This window comes from Coffea eugenioides, chromosome 6 (assembly GCF_003713205.1).
Source record: "Coffea eugenioides isolate CCC68of chromosome 6, Ceug_1.0, whole genome shotgun sequence".
In the NCBI taxonomy this organism is placed as follows: Eukaryota; Viridiplantae; Streptophyta; class Magnoliopsida; order Gentianales; family Rubiaceae; genus Coffea; species Coffea eugenioides.
The window spans coordinates 48,811,196-48,826,985 of NC_040040.1; the positions used below are offsets into that span (position 1 = coordinate 48,811,196).

General features: G+C 36.2%; 1 pseudogene; it reads left to right on the top strand.

Moving 5' to 3' along the window:
• Window positions 1–8,855: 8,855 nt before the first annotated feature.
• Window positions 8,856–14,395, top strand: LOC113774315 (annotated as a pseudogene).
• Window positions 14,396–15,790: the final 1,395 nt, after the last annotated feature.

Here is a 15,790-nt window from a genome sequence, read left to right on the forward strand (position 1 = left end):
CCGAACTGGATAGTGATTTAATTTCTATCCCGAAAAGTGCTATTAATTTTGCAGAGATGGAAAACGGAAATGGAGCTCCGACAGCTAATGGGAATGGCCATGCGAATGGTCATGTAGTGCCTCCTAGGCCTATCTACTACCGAGCGCTAGATGGGGGAGCTCGAGTACGCTATTCCCCATCTGACAGATATCTTCGTTCGTGTAGGGTGACCTTTGCCTACCCGAACCACCTCGTGCTTGCTTTGGACGACGAACATCGTCAGTTAGTGGATCTTAATCGGGATTTACAGGCTGAGGTGGATAAGTTTAGACAGATGGTTAGCGCTCAAGGTGAGAGAATTGCTGAGATAGAGGAGGTACTCGAAGGCGAGGTGGCCACATCTGCAGTAGTTCGTGAGGAGTTCCAGAGTACTAGAGCTCGACTTACTAGGTTGAGAGAGGAGGTCCGTAGTCGGGCTTCCGACATCTTGACTGATGCTACTAAGCTAGTGGATGAGACGATGGAGGTAGTCCAGAGTCCTGAGGAGGAGGAGGATCCTGAGGAGGAGATTCCTCCTGATAGTCCTACTGTGGACTAGGTCTAGATTGATTGACCTTTCTTTTGACCCTTTTGACTAGTACAGCTAGAATTAGTAGGGGTGATGCTAAGTGCTGAAGCCATTGTATTTTGCATGACTGTGTGGCTTACTTTTGAAGCACTTGCTTTTACTTTAGTTTTCTATGACTAAAAGTACTCTTGTGGCACCTGTGTGCTATATTTTTGTAACTACCCCATGACTTGCTAATTGTATGAATTTGATATACTAATGAATGTAAATTATTGTTATTTTCAATGTTTTCTTGATTGACTCCTGCTTTCTACTCTGCATCGCATAATTAATTTATTTCTTGCACTAGACACGCCTAAGTTAGGGAAGGACTAAGAGGTGGTCGAGGCCGTGGTCGAGATCGTGGGCGAGGAACTAGATAGGCCCAACCTCAAAGGGATGACCAGGGATCGGCAACTGGACCGACCCAAGGTCAGAGAAATATTGAGGGTAATCAAGTGGCTACTGCCATTAATAGAATGACTGATATCCTAGAATGCTTAGTTGATAGACAAGGTTCTGGACCGCTTAACCAATCTGGGGGTCAGGAAAGAGGAGAGAATAGAGCCTTAGAGAGGTTCTTAAAATTCAACCCACCTAAGTTTCTTGGACAACCTGATCCTGAAATAGCGAAAAATTGGTTAGAGAGGATGACCAACATATTTGCCGCCCTAGACTACACTGAGAATAGGCGAGTGAATTTCGCTGCTTTTCAATTTGAGGGAGTAGCTCGTGCTTGGTGGGATATGATAAAAGGAAAATGGGAGAGAGCTCAAACCCCTTGGACTTGGGAGAACTTCACGAGGGAATTTAATGAAAAGTTTCTTCCGCCCTTAATCCAAGAAAAGAGAGAGAATGAATTCATCAAACTGAAACAGGGGACCCTTAGTGTAGCGGAGTATGAAGAAAAATTTACTAAACTTTCTAAGTACGCTCCTGAGTTAGTAGTCAATGAACGGAAAAGAATTAGACGGTTTGTACAGGGGCTTAATGTGTAAATTCAGGAGGGCTTGGCCGCAACCCAAATTTCTACTTTTACTGAGACTTTAGAGAAGGCACAAAGAGTTGAAAGTGCAAGACTGCAAGTGAGGGACTTTCACAATAGAAAGAGGAATTTTTCTAGCTCTGCGTCTGGACAGGATAGTAAAAGTGCACAACCTTCCAAGATGGGAAGAGCAGTGGGAGGAATAAGGACCACTGGAGCTTTTATGGGAGCTTTATCTAGAGGAGGTCGCAGTGGACCGGTTCAGGCTAGAGGAGCGCCTTCTACTGGTTCGACTGTGACTTCTCAAGTTACTTGTGGATACTATGGTAAATCCAACCACTCTGAAAATGACTGCTGGAGGAAATTGAAAAAATGTTTATTTTGTGATAGTGCTAAACATCAAGTCGCCAACTGTCCGAAATCACCAAAAACAGGAGGTAATCCTCAGAGACCAGAAAAGTCAAATTCTAAGCAGACCAGTGCCGGAGGAAGTCGACCGAAAGTCCGGCTAGGGTTTATGCACTGGATTATCAACAAATCCCTGAAGCGACTGAAGTGGTTGAAGGTACAATTCCGATCTTTCATCGTTTAGTTAGAGTTTTAATTGATCCGGCGCAACACATTTTTTTGTAAACCCTAATTTCATGAGTGGTATAGATTTGTAACCAATTAAATTATCGTATGACTTGGAGGTTAAAACACCTACTAGGGATCAAAGTTTAATTGCTAACCTGGTGTATAGAGACTGTGAAATCTATGTTGGGGAGCGGAAACTATGGGCCGACCTGATAAGTTTAGTAATTAAGGGATATGATGAGATTTTATGAATGGATTGGCTAGCCCGTTATAATGCCCAGTTAAACTGCCGAACAAAGATTGTAGAATTGTGCATTCCAGGGGAGGCAACCCTGAAGTTGGATGTAAGGGGTAAATTGGCTTCGTCTGCACTTATCTCAGGGATTCGGGTTAGAAAATTGTTAAGCAAAGGAGCTCAAGGGTATTTGACTTTTCTTAGTAACACCCCTAGTGATAAGGTGAGTTTGAAAAGACGTTTAACCAAAACCCCAGTGTTAGCTCTACCCAATGGGAAGGATAGTTTTGTGGTATACACAGATGTATCTAGGGAAGGATTAGGATGTGTTTTAATGCAAAATGACAAAATGATAGCATATGCCTTTAGAAAATTGAAACCGCATGAAGGGAATTACTCGACTCATGACTTGAAATTAGTGGCTGTGGTCTTTGCTTTGAATAAATGAAGACATTATCTGTACGGAGTGACATTTGAGGTTTTTACAGACCACAAAAGCCTTAAGTACTTATTTTCTCAAAAGGAGCTGAATTTGAGGCAACGTAGATGAATGGAATTTCTGGAAGACTATAACTGCACGATCAAGTACCATCCAGGAAAGGCCAATGTAGTGCCCGATACTTTGAGTCGTCAAGTGCAAATGGCTGGATTGATGATCAAGGAATTGCAATTGTTGGAAAAAGTTAGTCATTGGAATCCTCGACTGGAACCAAGGAAAGTAATTTTGGGAAATATAGTAGTGAATTCCACTTTATTGGAACACATCAAGAAATCTCAAGGGAAGGACACTGAAGTGCAAAAATGGTCGAAAAAAGTTGAAAAATGAGAAAAGTCGGATTTTAACCTGGGATCGAATGGTATTTTGAAGTTTCGGAATCGGATAGTGGTGTCAAACGATGAGAAACTTAAGAAGGAGATTTTAGAAGAGACACACCGATCGAAATTTACGGTACATTCTGGAGGGAATAAAATGTATCAAGACCTGAAGAGTTTGTATTGGTGGGAGAATATGAAGAGAGAAATTACCCAATTTGTCCAAACATGCTTGGTTTGTCAACAAGTTAAGGCTGAACATCAGAAACCATCGGAACTTTTGCAACCCCTAGAGATACCTGAATGGAAATGGAAAAACATTACTATGGATTTTGTATCAGGTTTACTTAGAACACAAAGAGACCATGATGCTATTTGGATGATAGTAGATAGATTGACCCAATCGGCTCATTTTCTGCCGATTAATATGAAGTACCCACTGGAGAAATTGGCTAAGTTATATCTGGATGAGATAATCAGACTACATAGTATACCTGTAAGTATTGTGTCGGATAGGGATCCAAGATTTGTTTCGAGGTTTTGGCAAAAGATGCAAAAGGTGTTGGGGACTAAATTGAACTTTAGTACCACTTACCATCCTCAAACCGATGGACAATCCGAGAGAACGATTCAAACTCTTGAGGACATACTAAGGACCTGTGTTCTAGATTTTGGTGATAGTTGGAGTAAGTTCTTGACTCTGGTAGAATTTGCTTATAACAATAGTTTTCACTCTTCTATTCAAATGGTTCCGTATGAAGTACTTTATGGTCGGAAGTGTAGGTCCCCGATTTGTTGGGATGAAGTGGGTGAACGGAAAATTTTAAACCCGATCACAATACCTTGGATCGAGGAAGCGAATGAGAAGGTAAAATTGGTACGTCAAAGGATTCAAACCGCGCAGAGTCGTCAGAAGAGTTATACAGATAATCGGAGAAAGGATTTGAAATTTTCCATTGGAGATTTAGTGTTTCTTAAAATCACCCCGCTGAAAGCGAGCTTGATGTCTAGGAAAGGAAAAAAGTTACAATGGAAGTTTGTAGGACCTTACAAGATTATTCAACGCGTGGGAAGTGTAGCATATAAGTTGGAATTGCTGTCGAGTTTATCTCGAATTCATAATGTATTCCACGTATCCATGCTTAAGAAGTACCATCCAAACCACTTTCACGTTTTACGACCAGAGAGTGTTGAGATTGATGAAATCTTAACCTATGAGAAGAATTCGGTAAAACTTCTGGACCGAAAGGTGAAGGAATTGAGAAATAAACAGATACCATTGGTAAAAATTCTTTGGAAGAACCACGGTCTAGAAGAAGCGACTTAGGAAGTCGAGAAAACAATTCGAGAAAAGTATCCAAACCTATTCATTAATCAAGGTAAATTTCGAGAACGAAATTTTCTTAAGGGGGAGAGGATGTGAAGACTCGTAAAATTATTATTTTTAAACCCTATTTTTGGCTTAATTATTTATTTATTTGGATATTTGCCACGGATATTATTTTCTATCCCTATTAGACCTAATTATATGGAATTATAGCTTCATTTTATTTTTAAAGTGACTTGTTTCAAAAATTAATTTTTTGGAGACTCGTTTAGTGAAAAAGTGAAAACGCGTTTGGAAATTTTAACCGTTTGAGAGCACAATAAGTTTGGAAAATTGGAGACTTGTATAATGGTTCTAAAATAGGTAATTTTATATTTAAATACTCAAATGATAGTTATTAGTAATATCGTTATAAAAAATTCTTGGAGGTTTCACTTTATCGCGCTTGAATTGGAAATACGCGTTTTCACGCACTAGTGTCATCGCGGGAAGGTATACGAATGACATTGGCAAAGCAAGTGGAAATTAGCTCTTGAGAGCTCCGATATCCTTGAATTGTTTCTACTTACTTTTCCGCTCGAATTGTTATTTATTGCCATATTGATGTTTTACTTGTTAAATTGGGGTTGTTACTTGAACAATGTGTTTGCATGTGTGTTCTTGGCCTCACGAGCGTTTTGCTCACTCTGTAGATTTATTTTCCTTAATAGGATTTGTACTTGGAGTGAGATTCGGAGGAATTTCTCTTTTGTGTACTCTTGTAATAGGGTTCCAACTCTTTTGTCTAGACTTTTGGGATATTGTATATTTTGGGCTGTATTATGAAAAATCGATGTAAGAATTGGATGATTGTTATATTTCGTTAAGTTTGAACGCTTCCGCACTAATAGCATTTATATTATTTGGTTGTTGGCTTCTAGCATCGCTATAAGCTTGAATGGTGATTGTTTGAATTCTGGTGAAAGTTGGGCAAGCGTCCCGCGGATACCCTTTGGTTCGCCTTAGGGAGAAGTGGGGGCGTCACAAAGTTTGCAATGAAAATTGAAATTTAACACTAGTTCAAAGAAGTGATAAGTTTAGGGAGTACACTTACGAAAGTAGAGGTGCATCTATGTGGCTTAAGTGACTTGTTTCATGTAATTTCATAGAAGAAATGAACTTGTAGTTAATTTCATAACCACGAGAGTAGGTATGGTTTAATTACAAGTATAGTTGATTCACTACGAGAGTAAGTTTCACATATATTAGAAAATTACGCCATAACTAGTCAAGATAATAGCATTCACTTAGTCGGTAATCTCATTTGCAAGAGTAGTAAGGAATTCCATATCTCTAGAAGCTTTCTAGTGTTAATTTTATTACTTTTACTTTATGCTTATAGTCTAGATAATAAAAGAGTTCGAAAATCACCGGTAATTGCAATTTTCTCTGTGGGATTGACCCTTAATACCCTATACTCGCTCACGATTCATATACTTGCGATAAATCGCGTATGGATATTTAGAAATTTATAAATGTAAAATTTAATTGTGAATGAGCTAATTGTATATATATACCCCGCGCACGTCAAATTTTTGGCGCCGTTGTCGGGGAACGATTTGTCAATGTCGGTGCTAAAAGCAACTTTATTAATTTAGACATTTTTACTTGTTTTTCTTGTGTTTGTTGTGTCTATTGTCTCAATTTTTATTTTTAGTGTCTTTGTGAGTTTTTATATTTTTTTTGTATTTTTGTATTGTTTTATGTTAGAGTTATCTATTCTTCTTGATTAAACTTATTTTTGAGTTATTTTAAAGACATGTTTAGGGGATCAAGGAGAGTAAAAAATATGAGGAGACAATGCATGAGAAGTGGAAGATCAGCAATGGATGGTTACCAAGTGCAAAACTCCTTCAATAGAGGTAACCAAGAAATTACCGAAGGTATGTCTTTCGAAAATGGTTTAAAGTGTTTAAAGATTAAATTTGATGTTATAATGTTAAAAGTGCAAATGGACACCATGATGCATGAGATTGAGGAAAAGAGGAGTGTTAGTGCTTTTAATTCTAATCAAATGATTTGTGACTTGTTTGGAGGTTATCATGCTATTCATACATGTAGACAAGCACAAAATATGGATTATTATGATGAATTTGGGCATTGCAATCCTTATCTTGATCAATATAGTCCTAATTGGGATAATTCTTGTGCTTATGGTTGGGATAATCAATGTGCTAATAGTGTTTCTTTTTGTTTATATGATTACCAATCCGAATGTGTTCACTATGAATCAAAACCATCTTGAGAATTGGCAATAAAGAAGTTAGCTAATGCACCTCTACCTTGGGAATTAGAAAGTGAACCATTAGTTAATGATTCTAATGCATCTTGGGAGCTAGCTGTAGAAAATTCTTCTAATCAATTTGATTTAGCCATAGAAAAGCCAGCTAATGTGACTTCCGATGGTCTTGATAGGATTGAGGAAAGATTAGACGAATTAAGCTCTCACTTTTGTAGAATACAAGAACAATTACATGTATTGTGTGAAGTTATTTCTTTTAATAATATGCAAAATGACCCTATTATGAATGGTGGGAATATTATAAGTGAAAATGGATTATAGTTTGATCAAAATGATGAATCCAATTTGTGTTTCAATGAGGAAATGTCCATTTCACAAGATAGTACCTTTGGAACTAACATTGAACCTCAAGAGGTAAACCTTAACGACTCATTTTTCACCCCTCTTGAAGAATGTGTTGATTGTATAGGTTCTAAAGGTATTATAGCCCAAGAAAGCTATGTAGATGTTTCTTTGGTGCGTACTCAAGTGGTGCATGTTCAAGATAATATCTATGATTCACTTGAGATAGGTAAGTTTCTTCCACCTCTCATATCATTTGAACATGTGACTTTTGTTATTAAGCCACCTTTTAATGATCTACCACGACCAAAATTGGTGGATTATTCATTAACAAAACCTCCTTGAGAAATGAGGTGCAAAAGTCGAGCCAACGATTATAAACAAAAATGCTTATTGGGAGACAACCCAATGTTTTGACTATTTTATTTTGTGTGATGTCATGTTTAAATTATGTGTTGAGTTATTTTGTTGTTTTTCATTTGTTTCTCATTTTCTATCTTTAGGTTAATATTACTAATGATTATCAAATGGAATGCATGAAGCATTGGAGATAAATAAACAATGGTTCGTGAATTTCATGCTTTGACATTTCGATCGCAACAACAGGGGAGTATTACTTTTCTTTATCTTAATTTTCCTTTTTACACATTGAGGACAATGTGCATGTTAAGTGTGGGGGGAAGAATTGAGATTATATACATTGTATGTGATTGACTTGTTGGTTGCAAATATTGGACTTGTGTTTAAATTCAAAATTTTTTCAAAATCTTGTCCAAATTTGAGAATTTGCTCCAAAAAGTTCCAATTTTTTTTTTAATTTTATCCAAAAGGGTAACAAGTTTCATACCATTAGTAGTTCAAATTTCTTCTACATTTGAGATAAATATATGTGATTTGAAAACTTCTTTTCTCATTTAATTTGGAAATAACTATTATGTGATTATAATTTGTGTACTTATAGGAAAATATATCTTGTAAAGTGGAGAAAATTATGCCTATTTTTTTGCATATTTATTGAAATTTCTTCTCTTTATTGGATTTTATAAGTTAAGTGATAAATATGGTTAATAAGTGCAATACTCTTCTCATGATTATTCTTTTGAGAAAATTATTATTATCTTTGCTGTTAAAAAAAAAGAAGAAAAAATGAAAAAAAAGAGAAAAAATGAAAAAAAAGAAGAAAAAAGAAAATAAGATGTGTTCTCCTCCAATGATTCTTGTACTTAGTAACCGGAAGTCTTCATCAACAAATGTCGATTTTCATATAAAACGATATTCGAATTAAGAGTATGTAAAGCAATTTGAATATGTGAAATATTGAGTAACCAGTGATTTTCATCTAAAAATGTCGATCCCCTCGTCAAAAGACACTTTCACAACTTAAGTAATATTTAGCTACACTATATGAATAAATCCCTCTTTAAATTGGAATAAGAAGATGATCATGAGTTTAGAAAGCATTTTATTGACCATATAAGTTACTTACTTGTAAGATTGGGTAAGGATGAAAAATTGATTTGAATTTGTTATAATGACGGTATAATTGGCTCTCCTTTACTTGATATTATGAGTACTTGAGCTTAATTGAATAATTGCATAATGGTTGTTTACCTTATTTTTGAGAAAATGAAGTGAAATAGTACACATATATATGTTTTCAAAAATTGAATCATTGTTGGTTTGTATTTTTTATTGCTTGAGGACAAGCAATGGTTCAACATGCTTTAAAGGTGTATGATATGGTTGGAACAAAGTTTATTCTTGCTCAATATGTGACAAAGAGATGGACAAAGAAGGCAAGATCTAGAGGCAGCGTCGATTGCAAGGGTAGAGAAATATTATCAGATCCGTCTCTCTCTATTTCCCATCGATATAGGCTATTAGCACCCGAAATGGTAAGACTTGCTACCAGGGCTACCATGTTAGAAGCTGCTACAAAGTTACTCGGTAGCGTAATGTTTGAATTGTCAAAGAGAGTCGAAATGCTATTTTGTGGAGAAATAGATGAAATAACACAGAATAGTGCATCAATGGATCTATGTAAGGAAATACAGGTGCAGAATGCAGCTGGCCACTTTGTGACTCCAACAGGTTTGAAGAAACGAAGTGGCAGAAAAACTAAAAAAGTATTGCGTAGTTGGGTGGACAGGTTTCATAGGCAAAAGAAGAACTCTAGATTGTCGAAGGCAAGTACTCCTGAGATGGTTAGTACTAAATCTTATTTTTGGACTTACATAACTATATCATTTTAATTGACTCTACTATCATAAGCTGACTCAGTTGTTATATATTCTTCTCTTGTCAGTCATCAGAATCCTATCAACCTATCCAAAGCCAAACATTAAGCAAATGTTTGTCATCGAATAATTTTGTGGTAGTAAGTAGTTATTTTTATACTTTACATAATGTGCATTATAATTCACTGTTAGTTATTTAGTTGTTACAAATTAATGTTTTACTTGTTCACATTGGTTATTAAGGTATACATATTAGTAATAGGATGTTCATCACATATTATTTATTTTTGACATAGTAATATCACATTTTGTACATATTAGTTGGTACACATTACGGCGATCTCTTGATTTAATAGCATTTACATGTTGTTATTTTATGTGTACAAACTTATATATATGTTGTACGCATTGATTGATACCATGTACCACTGGTTATTTTGTTTTGAAATATCGTTATTGCATTTGGACACATGATTACACCTTTGGATAAATTTTTTTACAGATTATTAATTTATTTGTTCACATTTATTTTTTAAATCGTACAAGTTACAATTATTTATCACCCGTTGTTTAGTTTTCACGGTGTATTTTAGTTGATACACATTACGATGATCTCTTGTTTTAATAGCATTTACATGTTGTTTTATGTGTACAAACTGATATTTATGTTGTACGCATTGATTGATACCATGTACCACTGGTTACTTTGTTTTGAAATATCGTTATTGCATTTGGACACATGATTACACCTTTGGATAAAATTTTTTACAGATTATTAATTTATTTGCTCACATTTATTTTTTAAATCGTACAAGTTACAATTATTTATCACCCGTTGTTTAGTTTTGACATCATGTTATTATTCTGGTACACGACGTATTTTATCTTGTACACACTACAAAAAGACCTTTACAAATCTGTTGCATAATTACTTCAATTTAATGCATTGGTTATGTGTATATTCATAGTAGTTCATAAGTTTGTAGTATAACTTTATTCATTTACGGTCACGTATGTACTGAATTTTGATTTTTGTTTAGACTAATTTCGATTGATTTTTGTTTACATATTGTTAATCCAGTTGAACACGTTGTTATACATTACGTACACATTTGCATCATAATTTTCGTATATCATAGCATCTTAAATTTTGGACACAATATGTATTTAGTTTTTACTTGTAGTTATTTTGCTGTTATACACAGTGATAGTATGACTTTGCAACTAATGTAATGTGCTACTCGTGATAACAGTCATTCAGTGAATCAAATTTTGGATCATCCCCAGTTATTCACTCAGATATGCAGTCTTGTAGGATGGAAAGTGAGATATTGCACTTGTGTGGATAATCAAGATTTTGGACAAATTTACATTATCTTATTCAGTACAATACTGAAATCTAGTCCGGTGAACCCGGAATCACTCCTCAAATACTGGCTGCTCATAATATCTGCATTCAAGATCGTAACAATCTCCCACTTTTGATTCCTAACGATCCTGTGAGCAAGACAAAGTACAACTCATTCACTAAATTCTTAATGGTCAGTAATTCTTTAAAAAAATTTATTTAAAGTTATTATTTAGAATTATTCTAACCTTGCTACAAGACTATTGTAGGGCATGCTTTTATGAACACTGAATATTTGATTTAAATAATTTATTACTTGTTTCAATGATTGCCAGACCTCCATTGTGGCTTCTGTGGAAAGGTCAAAGAGCAGTACTCCCATACATATAAGCGACGAAGAAGTGCAACTACCTACGATATAAATGGGTAGAAGCTAATTGCCTTCTATGAATATGTATGCTAAGATGATGTATGTTGTGCCCCTTTTGGAACTGGATTGGAACAATGTAATACTAAAATGATAGTTTTCTTTTTATATTAGATAGTAGTTTGACAATTGCAATCAATGCAAAATAGTTTTAGACCATTTACATCTCTTTAATTTATTACAAGAAGTTATATATTAATCGTGATGTGCCAACCCTATCTACCACAAACAAAAAATTCTACACGTATTAACAGTAATGAACTTTGCTCCCAACAAAAAATTCTACATGTCCCCCTAGTAGTAAAAACTTCATAACTAATGAACTTTGCTCCCAACAGTAATCCCAAAATGAGATAATTCTACACAACACAAGTACAAAATTCTACGCAACACAGCTATAAATTACTAGATATTTGTCATCATTTATTACAACTGATTTTTTTGTCAGGGAGGGATATTTAACAACTCAAGGATGGATTCGGCCCATTTGTTATGCTCAGTTGCAACCATCATAGACACATATTGCACTCGATACTTCCACATGTTATCCTATCCAAGCATTGAAATAATCAGCACCATACATAAGTCATCATAAAAATACTTTCTACCAAAAAATTCTATAAATCAAAATAATATATATATCTCCGTAATGCGTATGCTTAATCTTCTATTCTAGTACTCCAGAAATTTCCTTATGAACACACCACAATCATAGTTGAAACACGAGGTATACATTGTCGTGAGAACCAGATAATTGGACATACAAGTTTTACCTTACCATCCTAATAATATAACTTAGTATTTAGTTATATTCCAAGATAAAATATAAATAAACTCTTATTTACAGTACATATACCTATTGTGTAGAGACTGTTGAGGTACATCTGCGACTTGCAAGGTAAATTCCTTGAAATCCATCGACTTATCAAATTGTTTTGCCATTATTAATCCCAAGGTTTGCTTCTGCAACATACAAATATAATTTTACTGATTACACTTTCACACTAGTTATATAATTTAAAGCCATGGAACAGATGCATTAAAATGCAAGTTATAAATAGTATTTAGATTTCACCAGCCGTCGTAAGATGTTAGTCTCTCGAACCCGTGACGAACCAACTCATGAGTCAAGGAGATGAACAATGCCTTGTGCAATATCAAATGAGTATACAAACCAGTGACTTTTGTTCACCACTGGAACCAGTGTCTGAAAATGTAATGTGTTAGACTTTACAAATGCAACGTATTTGATATAAAATAAAAGATATTTGTTTTGAGCAGTTATAAGAGATTGCTCACGATATCGGCATTTGCTAGACTTGAAGCATTATCTTCTCTTATTTTGAACCACTTGTTCAATTGCGAATATAGGTCATCATCAGACATTTTCTCAAATCGGTCTACACGTTGAATGGCAGCTTGCCCAACAAATTAATGAAATTGGATCGAAAGTCATAGGATAGTTAGAAATTGCACGAGTAATTCATACTATTTATTAAATATTGGAATCAAATTTTCTAACTAAACTAGCAATGAGTGAAACTGTATATGCATGGTGTTAGTTGGTGGTAAAAAAAAGTTGACCATTATACTTACAACAACACATGTCTCGACAATGTACCTCTTAACCTTCATCGGTCTTTTACTCACATCCATATTCAATAACCTTGCATACATATCAATGACCTAAAAGAGGGGTGAGTATAAGTGCAAAATTTTTTAGCATTCCTAAAGGTGAAACTATCTCCACAACTACAGTAAGTAAATTAGTCAAATAAAAAAAATTTGATTTTTCTCATGGCTTACCCTATCTGATACCCAATGCTTCTCCCGCATATCTTTCCGGTTAAGGCATCCAAATCGTAGCTTACTATTGATTAGGTCAGAAAGGACATTAAACAAATAGGCATGCAGGTTTCAACATCATGCAGGTCTCAACATCATTTTGGGCTACTATGAGAATTCGGAAATGTGGGCAATAAGGTTTTGGGCATCTACTGCATCTGCCTTGGCAGCATTGGTACTCTTCCTCGTAGGCACCACAAGATACAGGCATTTCAGCCCCTATGGAAATCCTATTTCCAGGTTTACCCAAGTAATAGTAGCAGCAATAAGGAACTAGAGAGTGGAGGGGCCACAAAGTGATGATGAATTATTTGAAGTTGAAGGAAAGGAAAGTTCTGCAACTGGTTCGAGAAAGATGCTCCACACCCATGGTTTCAAGTAAGTTCTAAAACCTTTTGATGCCCAATAGAAGCCAATCTAACTACAAGTCTGCTCCTAACTTTATAGAATTTGTTTGATCAAATCATAAGTCAGGATTGCCTAGTGTACCACAGGTTCTTGGATACAGCTACATTCATTGCTTCAAGAGATTTCAACAAGAAACGAGGATATTATAACTAGTGGTGTCTATGCCCTATTTCTCAAGTTGAAGAAGTTAAGTGCTTACTAAGACTACTGCCAATTTGGCTATGCACTATAATTTATTCAGTGGTATTTACTCAGATGGCATCCATATTTGTTGAGCAAGGTGCAGCCATGAAGACAAAGATGTGGAACTTCGAGATCCCTCCTGCGAGCATGTCTAGCTTTGACATATTGAGCATGGCAGTTGTCATATTTTTCTACAGGAGAGTCCTGGATCCAATAGTAATCAAGATTAAGAAGAGTGGTGCTAAAGACCTCACTGAGACTAAAGATTCCAAAGGGCTCACAGAGCTTCAAAGAATAGGGATTGGATTCGTAATAGCAGTAATGGCAATGTTCTTTGGCAGAGACTGTGGAGAATTATAGGCGAAAATATGCTAGAATAGATCACACAAACTGTGAAGGCTCAAGCTCATTGAGCATCGTCTGGCAGGTCCCTCAATATGCTTTAATAGGTGCTTCAGAAGTTTTCATGTACATAGGCGAACTGGAGTTCTTTAACGATCGAGCTCCTGATGGACTTAAAAGCTTTGGCAGTGCACTTTGCATGACCTCGATTTCCCTGGGAAACTATGTTAGCAGTCTTTTCTATTGAGCATGGTCATGAGAATATCTGCCAGAGATGACATGCCTGGTTGGATCCCAATAAACCTTAACAATGGTCATTTGGACAGGTTTTACTTCCTCTTGGCTGGTCTAACCATAATAGATTTGGCAGTCTACATGGCTTGTGCTAAGTGGTACAAGAGTGTCAAGATTGAAGGGAAGTATGTGGAAGACACCGAGAAAGAGGACTGTGGAGTTTGATACTAGTGACAAATATAATGCCTTACAGGCATTCAATGGTAAAATTAACTAAATAAGAATGGGAAATTGTGGTTGCAACAGAAGTTTTGTACAGATTTAAAATAAAACTACCTGAATTTTATTCCTCTACTAGATTATGAGTTAAGAACTTTTAACAATCACACACTTTTCATGACTCATGTACTAGCCTTAAGTTATGCAAGACAGCATGGTCCAATTGATTTTTTCATGATGCAAATTGAGAATAAAAACAAACTCTACATAGGCAAGGAGAGATGAGAAGTAGATGAACTACAACTAACTCCAATTTGATGGCAAATACTATTCAGTCAAGACAAATGAAGATGAGATACAAACTTTGCTCTTGCAAAGATTGCAGAAGCACTTCACCAGAGTAAGAAATTCAACCTTAACAAAAAAATCACAAGCATAAGAGACCTACCTGTAAAACAGTCAGCGAGAAGCCAATGCTATAACCGCCAGTATCATGTGATGCCTCAGGATTAGGGTTCCACTTGGAATCTCCAACTATGGATTTGGGTGTATTCAAGTCAACCTGCTGGGCAGCTTTTGTCTCAAGAAGCTTTCCAACAATAACATGGTTTTCTGCAATCATAATGATTTGTTCAGAAAGTAGTGAAGTAATTACAGGTATTAAATTAAAGAAAAGAAAGGTACTCATATCTAACCGAAAATCCTAACAACAGTTTCCATAATGGAATCAATAAGTTCTTTTGCAAAAGCCTGTGCTGTTCCACTAGGAGATATTACAGGAGACATTACAGAGAAATTACTAGTTTTTTTTTTAAATAAATTCTAGCTTTTATTAGAATCAAAAGAGGTTACATGACAGAAAGACCAAATAGTGGCAAGAAAGAGAAAGCAGTTGCTCCTGTTCAACATCTTCCAGCGCGGATACGGGGAACTCCATGGCAATCCAGTCGTGCCTCCCCTCTGGCTTTGAATGGAAGGGTCGTGAGTGACTCAAACAACCGATGCTCTCCCAATTGCAGGGAAGCTAATGCATCCGCCACCGCATTGGCTTCTCGAAAAACATGAAGGAGGGTTGCCTCCAGACGTCCAATGTGGTGTGTGATCGCTCGCAAAACAGCGCACAATGGCCACTTTGACAAGGCTTTCGAACCCACGAGCTGCACTAGTACCCTTGAGTCCGATTCCACAATCAATGAGCTAACACCTCGATCCACGCACAATTGGAGACCGAAAAGAAGGGATTGGGCTTCCGCTGCTAGCACATCCAAGTCCCCAAACTCCTTATAGTACGCCCAAACCACCCTCCCCCAGTGGTCGCGCAAAACCCCTCCACCAGCCGCCTTACCATTGATTACACTAGCATCAGAGTTGAGCTTGAGCCAGCCCATCGGTGGCTTTTCC